General features: G+C 38.7%; 1 long non-coding RNA gene across 6 annotated transcripts in view; it reads right to left on the reverse strand.

Moving 5' to 3' along the window:
* The window catches only part of LOC136379855 (uncharacterized), a 127404-nt gene extending 125492 nt beyond the window's left edge, over nucleotides 1-1912 (reverse strand). For 4 of the 6 annotated variants that reach the window (XR_010746808.1, XR_010746811.1, XR_010746812.1 and 1 more), the window contains exons 1-2: nucleotides 1691-1910; nucleotides 1505-1573 (exon numbers count right to left, since the gene is read on the reverse strand). This is a non-coding gene — a long non-coding RNA (uncharacterized lncRNA). Of the gene's footprint in view, nucleotides 1-1504; nucleotides 1578-1690 lie in introns of all 6 variants that reach the window. The other 2 variants (XR_010746809.1, XR_010746810.1) reach the window with 2 other exon arrangements.
* Nucleotides 1913-11102: the final 9190 nt, after the last annotated feature.

The raw sequence follows: 11102 nt of genomic DNA on the forward strand, positions 1-11102 counted from the left end.
CAGGTAGAAAAGGAAATATGAATACTAAAGGAAGATAAACATCCCAATGCTGGATTAAAAAAATAATGAAAAAATTCTTAAAATGTCTTTGTACTTCACTGTCATAATTCAAAGACATAATGAAGCCTGAATTAAAAATGTCAGTTTCTGTGAGTGTTGATAACTTGGTTCTTTGTTGGGCAAGTCAAAATGTGTCTGTTTGATAAGCAAAAATGACAGACTAAAAATGAGAGAAGTTGGATCTAAAAAAAAAAAAGAAACACACACACACACGACCTTAAAAAAGGTCCATAATGTACTTGAAGGAGAAGACCTGTAGGGTAGGAGGCAATATCTTTAGGAAGTCACCAAGCAGCACTAAAAGGCAATGTCCATGGCCAATCAAAACGATTTCTGTGTCTGCTGGGGCTCTTGCATCTCTGTCTTTACACTAGACTGGAAACCCTTTGTACTAATTACCAGACTGTACCAGATTTTCTGGTTCAGTTCAATCCTATAATTGACTGACAGTGATGGGCAAGGAAGGGGAAAAATTCAGCCTCGCTACTGTAAGCAGAGGGTCAGAAATGGTTTCACAGAGAGCTGGTCACAGCCTGGCACTAAAAGCAGGGAGAAGCAAGCATCATCAGCACTTTCTTCTGCCTCTCAGGTTAAAAAGAAAGTGAGGAAGGAAAAACAAGTCTTGGCTGCTCTCATCTTACAGACCATTCTTAGTGTGCAACCATTTTACAGAAAATAAATGGGAAATAGATTCAAGTGTAAATGCTGATTTTTGATGTCATTGATTTTTGTTTTGCTCTTAAGAAGTAGATACATGTTTGTCTCCAAAATTCAAATAGCACCTTCTTGCTAAAGTTAAAATCTTTATTTACAGAAACTAGGAAAAACAATGCTGCTCTTTTATTGCAAGGGCTAAAAACATATCATTAAAGTGCAAGGCATATTTAGAAAGCTTATGATAAGTGACATATTCAAAGTTCAGCATTTGAAAACCCTTAGCATCATAATCCTCACATCCTTTGCTTATTTGTAATTCATAGGTTTGGATTTGCTGTGCATTTCTAGTAATAAAATGGTTGTCCATGAATCCATATATGTAAAAAGAAAGTCTAAAAAATAATTTACATGGACTTAGAGTTCATACATTAAAGAAACAGAACACTTCGAGCCCTGGATTAAACACGTAGTTGGCTGACCATCATTCGCTGTTTATTTAGAACTGTTCTCCACCCACTTTATTTCTATCCCAAAGAGCAGCTCTAGTTACACCCAACATTAAAAACACAGGTGCCAGAATCAGGGTCAAAATCAGAACTCAGGCCATTTGGTACGCAAGTGAGAATTATGTACTATCGTGTCGAGGTCAATTGACTAGAAATTTAATCACAGGTTAAGCCCCTTTTCTTTCCAGGCTGAAGAGTAAGCAACACCTGTGTCAGCAGCAGCTCACATTGCAGTTGACATAGCAGCCAGTTCAATTTTTAGTTACAAGTCAATTACTTACTGGAATAGAAAGGGAACATTTCATTCATTCCATGGATGGCCACTTTTCCGGAGAAAACTGCCAGGTTTTCTTTCTCCAAAAGAAGAAGAGAAAAGAAAAAGTGAAAGTTAAAAAATAAATGATATGCTTCAAAGTTCTAGAGCTAGGCCAGTACACTACAGCAGAGAAGTTGTGCAAATAGCTTACCTTCCAAACACTGAACAGAGCTGTCTTGTAAATTAGGCCTGTCCCAGCTGATAAGTCCTGGGACTTTTCCTCATCAGAGAATCAAAACGGGTGAAATGATAATAGGTTAGGTGATGTACACCTGAGAAGAGGGCCAGCTGACTGTGTGAAAGGAGAGAGCAAATGAGTCAACTGTCTTCCCCGGCTACAGTCAGCCCTTGTGCAAGGGGAGTCTCAAATGCACTGACTATAGACTTTTGTCCAAAGCTGTGGTTCTTCCCCCCCCCCCTTTTTTTTCTTCTTTCTTTTTTTTTCTTAGTGAAGCTAGATTAGTTCATACAAAACTCAACAATACAGCACTGAAACCCATTGTTGATATTCAACATTTTTCACATAGCGGAACAGAATAGACAATACGGTATCTAGGAAACCATGGGCTGGATTACAAACTGATGCTATCTCATCCTTCTGGGGGCCTGTAATCCTTTTTATTACCTACCACAGTAAAAAAAAAATCACCGTGTGTGGGGGAAACTCTTTCAGAATGAGTCAATAACATTGCTATTTTTAGAAAAAAAGGATAAATTAAAATGAAATGTTGCTTAGAACACAAAAGCCCAAAGTGCCATTTTGCCTTTTAAGCCACAGTGATTTTCAAACTTATCTTAACCTTGATGTGAGCTTCTATAGGTTTAAAAAATGATATTATTTGTAGAGGTTTGCTTAATAGTATTCACAAGTAACTCGGACTTTTAATTTCTTATGATAAATACTTGGGAAGTATTTGTTTCAAAGTGCCCAATATGGAGACTGATGCCTAAGCACAAGTGATTTTCATTTATTTGTTTGCAAATATATGTCTTGGATTAATAGTAAGCTTATGTATATTTACTCCCTTAAGAATTCACTGAAATCCAAGGTCTTTTTGGGCTTACTTATTTGATACCTATTTTAATAAAAAAAAATTTTTTTCTTTTCTGACTAATCACGTCTTCTTAATTTTTGATTTTTTAAAATGCATTTTCTTATTATGTATAACTGCAAAGCCATTATTTATAAGGAAGCTACGCTTGCTAACTTTTTGAAAATCTGGTCCAATCCTCTTTAAAATACAATCCAGTTCCCATACTTTTCTTAGGCCTACAAATGATCTAGGTAGCCACAGAAGTGATTGTTCCTACCAGTTTCTTTTCATCACTTCTGCAATTGACCAATTGACAACTGATTGATGGTTATCTTTTCACTTCAACAATGAAAGAAATTACCATCACTATAGCTATGTACAGTAAATGCCTCCAGAGTAAATTACATGATTCTAAAATTCTCCTTAGCTCACTTAGTAAAACATCAACACAAAAAAGTTTCTTTTTGCGCCTCCTTTCCTGTACCACAGATTTGGCCTTTTCTGTCAGCTGCAAAAAAAGAACTTGACAGCTTCTTTAAAAAGAGGAATATAAAAGAACTTGAATAAAGGATGGCACTGGGCCTGTCTCAAGCAAGTGGCCATTCTCTGCACTTGGAGAAAAAATTAGGCATGTGAGCACAGATAAGCCTTATAAGAATACCCTGAAGACTTTCCAGTGACCTTGAGAGTCTCTTTCCTTCCTGAACTGTTCCTGAACATTACGGTTACAACACAGATTCTGAGCATGGATTTGCCAACTTATTTTGCGTGTTGTTTCTCAGTAAAAATATCCTTAAAATTGTAAACTCCCTTACTGCATAGATTCCCATGCTCTTTCTAAAACTGCTTAAACAAGTGCTATTATGATATATGTTGATAGAAGAAGGCTTGAAATTCTACCCCCAAATCTAAAGTTACTGTAAATGTGTATTTTATTCTTACATGAAAGCCCTGAATTTTTGAAAGAATGCAGTTCAAACATTTTTTTTTCTATCTCTGTTCAATTAAAGTCATTTTTTTTTTCTGGTGAAGTACACATGCTGCCATGAATGATGACACTGATCTCTTCTCATTCCCGCCTCCCTCACCCTCCTTCTACAGTCACATTTTTAAAGTGAAAAGACACATCCCAGGAGAGAGGGAACATGACTTCTCACTATCTCTCTTAGACCCATGCAATTTGTTCTACTGAATATCACAAGATTAACTGAACCATACTTTTACTGTCCAGGGGTCTCAAACTCAACTCAGCATGTGGGCGGGCCGCACTAGGTCTACAAAAGGCAACTGTTACGCAACACTTTTCTCACTGCAGTTGAAAACAAAAAAAAATCAGTACAACAAGCACAATCGTACATGCAGTTTACTCAGTGTCACAAAACGACCAGAAACTGTAGTTTGCATCACAACTGCTGTTAACTAAGCTAATATCTAGCTAGGATGCTAGAGAAATGAAAAATACAAGTAGGCCCCTAGGCTTACTTAATTTTATCCAAAATATTTTGAACTTCGTGGATTAGTCTGCGGGCCGCACAAAATTGTTCGGCGGGCCGCATGCGGCCTGTGGGCCGCGAGTTTGAGACCCCTGGTCTACAATGACTTGGCACTGTTTGGAACTTTCTCTTGTCTGTCAGTATTAGGAAGTTATACAGCAATAAAGGAAAGTGAATTCCATTCTTACTCACTGCCAACTCCATCTAAGACTTGGGCTAATTTTCTGATAATTCTGAACTCAGTTATTATGATCAGATATAAAATTTTATTAAATGCCAACATTATGTTATTTATTTTTTTTGAGGAGTTAAAAGTTTATTTCAATGTAGGATATCATACTTTTAAAAGACTCTCTTGACAAGTAGCAACTGGACTGCCTATAAAGCTGTCATATAGAAATAGGCATACTTCAGAACCTGAACAAAAAAATTATAAAGTTCATCAATTTTTTAAAATTTAAATAATTTTAAAATATTTTACTTATAGTTCACAAGATTATTATATTAGTTTCAGGTATATACCCAGGTGATTAGACATTACACAATTCACTAAGTGATGATCCCAATAAATCTCATATCCATCAGACACCATACATAGTTATTAGAATATGAGTCACTATATTCCCTATACTGTACTGTACATCCCATGACTACTCTGTAACAGCCAATGTGTACTTCTTAGTCCCTTCACCTTTTTCATCCATTCCCCCAACACCCTTTCTTTTTTTTTTTCATGAAATCTTTCAGCTTATTTTTGTCTTCTTTAATTTCTTTTTTTTTAATAATTTTATTTTTAATGGGGCAACATCAATAAATCAGGATACATATATTCAAAGATAACAACTCCAGGTTATCTTGTCGTTCACTTATGTTGAATACCCATCACCCAAAGTCAGATTGTCCTCTGTCACCTTCTATCTACCAACACCCCTTCCACCTGGCAAATGACAAAGTGTTCTCTGTATCTATGAGTCTGTTTCTGTTCTGCTTGTTCATTTACTTTGCTTTTTAGATTTAATTATCGATAAATACATATTTATTGGCATTTTATTGTTCATGTTTTTTCTCTTTTCTTCTTCTTCCTTTTCTTCTTAGAGAAGACCCTTTGACATTTCATGTAATACTGGTTTGGTAGTGATGAACCCTTTTAGTTTTTTTCATGTTTGGAAAGCTTTTTATCCATCCTTTGATTCTAAATGATAGCTTTGCCTGGTAGAGTAATCTTGGTTGTAGGTCCTTGCTTTTCATCACTTTGAATATTTTTTGCTATTTCCTTCTGGCCTGCATAGTTTCTGCTGAGAAATCTGCTGACAGTCTTATGGGAGGTCCCCTGCAGGTAACTAACTGACTTTTTCTGGCTGCTTTTAAGATTCTCTCTTTGTCTTTAACCTTTTACATTTTAATTATGATGTGTCTTGGTGTGGGCCTCTTTGGGTTCATTTTGTTTGAGATTCTCTGTGCTTCCTGGACTTGTATATCTATTTCCTTCACCAGGTTAAGAAACTTTTCTGTCATTTTTTCAAATAGTTTTTCAATTCCTTGCTCTCTTTCTTTTCTTTCTGGCACCCTCATGATGCAAATGTTGGTACACTTAAAGTTGACCCAGAGACTCCTTACACTATCTTCATTTTTTTTGGATTCTTCTTTTTGCTGTTCTGATTGGATGTTTTTTGCTTCTTTATATTCCCAATTGCTGATTTGATTCTCAACTTTCTTTATTCTTCTATTGAGTCTCTATAAATTATTCTTCATTTTAGTTATTGTATCCTTTATTTTTAACTGGTCTAATTGTATGCTGTTGTAGTTCTCACTAAGTTATTTGAGTATCCTTATAAACAGTATTTTGAACTCTGCATCTAGTAGTTCGCTTGTCTCCATTTTGTTTAGCTTTTTTTCCTGCAGATTTATTTTCATTTGGGACATGATTTTCTTCTCCTCATTTTGGCAGCACTCCTGTGTTTGTTTCTGTGTATTAGGTAGAGCTGCTACATCTCCCAGGTCTGGTAGAATGGCCTAATATAATATTCTATAGGGTCCAGTGGCACATCTTTTCCGATCACCCAAGTTGGGCACTCGAGTTGTGCTCCCCGCATCATGTAAACTGTATAAACCTTCTTGTTGTAGTTGAGCCTTAGTTGCTGTTGGCACATCAATGGGAGGGATTTACCCCCAGGGTGATCAGCTGCAAGGACTGGCTGTCACCACTGACCAGCAACCTCCAACCACGTGGAAGATCAGCTGTGCTGGGGCCCACCCCATAGAGCAGGACTTAGTTCAGTGGGGCTCTGGTGCCTGCTGGACCCATTGAATATGTTGCTTGTGGAGGTGGTTAGGTGGCAGTGCTTTGATGTGTCTGAGACTGTCCACTGGGTGCACTGTCTCTGGGTCCTCCTGGGAGGTTCAGGCTAAGGTCAGCCACCACCTGTGTTCTGCCTGGGGTCATACAAAGGGATCTGAAGATGGCTGCTACTTGTGCCAGGCTTGGCAGTGCCCTGGCGAGGCCAGGCTACAAACCTAGGCCAGCTGCTGCTAGTGCAGGTCCTGGGGCCACTTAGTGAGAATAATGGCACATGTTGAGGCCAGATGCTGCTTGTTTGAGAGATTTTAGGAAAATATGAAGCATGAACCAGGACTGGCCATTCTTATGGAAAAGCCATTGGAAACAGCTTAGATGGCCCTACAAGTTGGGGAGGGCAGGGCCTCAGAAAATCACCAGTGTGTGGCAAACATTTGATTAAACAAGAGAGCCAAACTAATGAGGACTCAGGTGTGGTGTCTACTTGCTAGCTCTGTCAGGGTAGGGACCATCAAAGGAACAATGGTGTCTGCCAGCTCTTCTGTATGGGAGAAAGCTGCCTCCCAGCTCTTGCCTTGATGCTGGATAATTCAGTTCCTCTTCATATATCTCTAGTGCCTTTCAAGGTGCTGGCCCAGTACTGGAGCTCAGAGTAAGTGAGTCTAAATAGGTCTGTGCATTGGACCTTTAAGAGGAACTGTCAAGGACTCTAATAGTCCCTCAGCCTCAATCCCCACTGGTTTTTACAGCCAGAAGTAAAGGGTGTTTCTCTTCCTGGTACTGGAACCCTGTGGTAGGGGTGCCTGGTGTGGGGCTGGGACCACTTGATCCTAAGTGGGGACCCCTGCAGGTGAGAAAACCCTCCCAATTTTTATCCAGCACATGTGGATATAGAACCAGCTTGTTCTACGTCTCCACTCTTCCTACTTGGCTTGATCTGGCTTCTTCTTCAATTCCCTAGTTGTAGAATTTACATTTAGGTAGACTTCAGGCAGTTCTCAATGATGATTGTTTTGTACTCTAGTTGTAACTTTGATGTGGTTGTGAGAGGATGTGAGTATCACATTTACATACACTGCCATCTTGACTGGAAGTCCCTTCATGTTCTTTATGGTGGTAGGCTCTATAATGTATGAGAAATATGAGATGAGAGCCTGCCCAGCAAAAATAGATAATTTATTTGGGAAAATGGGATATACAGGAAGAAATAACTGCAGAATGAAACAATATGCACATTATGTAAGTATACATGATGATAGAATTCTCACATGATGCTTAGCACTAAATAAATTTTCTTCTCTTAAAAAACAACTCATCATTGCCTGACCAGTGGTGGCGCAGTGGATAGAGTGTCGGACTGGGATGCGGAAGACCCAGGTTGGAGACCCCGAGGTCTCCAGCTTGAGCGTGGGCTCATCTGGTTTGAGCAATGTTCACCAGCTTGGACCCAAGGTCACTGGCTCGAGCAAGAGGTTACTCGGTCTGCTATAGCCCCATGGTCAAGGCACATATGAGAAAGCAATCAATGAACATCTAAGGTGTTGCAATAAAAAACTAATGATTGATGCTTCTTATCTCTCTCCATTCCTGTCTGTCTGTCCCTATCTATCCCTCTCTCTAACTCTCTCTCTGTCTCTGTAAAAAAACCCCCACAAAAAACAACAAAAAAAAGCTCATCATCTTCCATGTCACCTTTTCTATATTTGTCTGTGATATTGTTCAAATACCCCAGATGATATTCATAAAGTGTCATTTTTATATCTTTATAGTTACTCCCCAAAGATGCATGAGCCCTAGACCTACAACAGATCACACACAAACATGAAGGAAATTCTTGATGGCATTGTTTTGTTATTTTTTTTTTTTTACCTACTCCTATTTAGCATCCAGCTCAAATAGCCATTTCCCTCCTCCCAGTAGCTGTAGGAGAGATGGAATTTAGGCTGGATCTTGAAGGGGTGACTTGATCCAGACCGCAGGACATAGCAGATGCACCTCCCAGGGAGAGAGAGCAGATGGGGAAGAAAACAGGTGCTGCCTCAGGCATATCTATGGCTTTAGGCAGTTTACTTAATCCCTTTTAGTATGATTTCATTATCTGTACAGTGAGGTTAATAATAAATTTTGGCCTGGTTGTTTTCAGGAAAAAGAAAAAAAAAAGGTAGCCTCTGGAAAAGTGCCTCACAGGGTGCGTGGCTTTCAGCAGAAGCACCAGTTTACTGGCCGACTGGCCAACTGTCAGCCAGATCATCTGCTCCTCTTTCTGTCCCCTTCCTCGATCTCCTGGAGCCCTAGTCGAGGCCCCTTAGGCCACACTCGTGTTTGGTCTTCTGGGGGCCCACTGCCACTAATTTGTTTTCTCCTGATCAGGTGGACTCCTTTACTGGAAGTAAACTCTGTATGTTGGTAGAAGGGAACAAAAACTGGCACTGTCATCAGCATCATTACTTCTTGAAGCCTCCATTGAAAGGTCCTGTAGACTCCCTGAAACAGGCATCTTCTTTTCACTCACCTCATTGTCTTCCCCCCTGAGCAAGCATGTTAGACAAAATACTATAGTTGGATTCAAGCTTTTTCAATGTTTTCATTAAGATTTTATGTTCTATAGTCAGTGGTATGTAATTTTGGAACTATGATGTCAATTTTAATTAATTTTCATGGTTTGCTAATTAAAATGGGAGGTGGAGCTAACCCATTGAAAAAATAATTGGAGGATTTCTTGGACATTATTATCCTGAAGGTTTCTCACAAGCACAACATGGTATAAATTTGTTGTAAAAACATCTAGAAACCAGTAAGAAGTAAATATAATATCAAGCCAAAGTTGTGTCTGCATTTTTAATTTTTAAAAATAGGAGACACAATCCTCCTTGAGTTTCTGGAAACTGTTTCTGCTAGCCTCTGTGTGGAGGTAGTAATGACATGAAATAACATCAAACTATTTTTTTCAATAAAGCATGATATGTAAACTTTAAACTTTGAAGAGATAAATGTCAACAAGACAAAAAAGTACCAAGAAAAAAATGAAAAAGAAAACACTGAGAAAGTCCAAGAAAATGGTAAAAGAAGTACCTAATGTGCGCCTGACCTGTGGTGGTGCAGTGGATAACACGTCAACCTGGAAATCCTGAGGTCGTCGGTTCGAAACCCTGGGCTTGCCTGGTCAAGGCACATATGGGAGTTGATGCTTCCAGCTCCTCCCCCCTTCTCTCTCTCTGTCTCTCTCTCTCCCTCTCTCTCTCCTCTCTAAAAATGAATAAAGAAAAAAAAAAGATTAAAAAAAAAAAAAAGAAGTACCTAATGTGAATTAATTACTCTACTGACAACAGCAAGCACTGCTTAAAATGAATGGGTTCCCAACCTTTTTGAAGTCACAGACCATTAAGGTCAAAACATATTTCCTGGAAACTTAGCACAGGACATAATCATTGATAGTGGTAGAATATGATAGGAGAGAATATGAAAAAAAAAAAAAAAGGAACAAGATGCAGGAATACTCAAACAGTATGAGCACAATGCAAGAACTCTGAGGTCACACTGTCTAGATTTTATCCTTTCACCCTTAAAATAGGAATAAGAGCACCTATTCCAAAAAGTTGCGGTAAGGATTAAATACGTCAATGTACGTAAATCACTTAGAGCAATGCTCTATCCAAAATAAAGGTTATTTTCACAATTATCCTCACTCACATTTAAAATATAAAAAAACCCAGTAATTTTCCCAAGATACTCCAAAGTAATTTTCACTGTTGTAGTTGACCCAAATGATATTACAGTAATCCCTCACCAAATCGTGGTTCACTTTTCACGGTCTCACTGTATCACGGATATTAAAATTGTATATATCTAATTTTGTAGCGCAAATTTTTTGCTATATCGCTGAATTTTGCGGTATGTAGGTATTTTTATAAATTTATTATTTTAATTATTTTTGTGGTAAAATAAGCAAAATAAGTGTGGGAAAAGTTAATAACAGCATGGGAAAGGTTTATAAGAGTGTGAGGAGGGTTTATAAAGCCTATATATAAATAATAAAATAAATATAAGGTTGTTACTTCACGAATTTTCGCTTGTGGCGGGGGGTTTTGGAAACTAACCCAGTGATAGATGAGGGACCACTGTATACAACATTACAGAAGTCTAAAGTTTTGGGAAACAATGATTTAAAATCTTAGTATATTAATGAGGAGTCTTAAAATGTTGATACCTTTGATTTCATAATTTCACCTTAAGAAATATAGCCTAAGGAAATGATAAAAATGCAATCAATTATAAACAAAGGTGTAAGGTCGGTGGATAGAAGGATAGTCATGTGGAGAACTCAGACCCACCCACTTTGGCTAGGACGCCCACAATCAAGCCCACCAAAGGAAGCTTCCCAGGAACCATTTGGAAAGAAGCGATCGTCTGCCAGCCAGTGAAATTTCACCACGTCATAGTAGCTCCATTTCCCTAGAGAGACCCTTTAAATATCTCCCACGCGGTTTAATCTTTGCAACTTCCCTAGCCTCCATCTCCTCCATCTTTCTTTCCTCGGGGCCAGGGAACCTTGCTGGGCGGGATGTGCGCTCTGTACTCAATAAAGCCGTCTGCTATTCCACACTTTGTGGCTCTACCCTCTTCCTTTCTTCTTGGAGGGGAAGAATACCTTACAATTTTGGTGCCGAAACCTGGGAGGAGTTAGAAGTCTGCAAGGACCGCTCCTTTCTCCTCCCCTCCGAGAAAGAACCAGGATCTCCG

The sequence above is a fragment of the Saccopteryx leptura genome, chromosome 8, assembly GCF_036850995.1.
Source record: "Saccopteryx leptura isolate mSacLep1 chromosome 8, mSacLep1_pri_phased_curated, whole genome shotgun sequence".
Classification (NCBI taxonomy): Eukaryota; Metazoa; Chordata; class Mammalia; order Chiroptera; family Emballonuridae; genus Saccopteryx; species Saccopteryx leptura.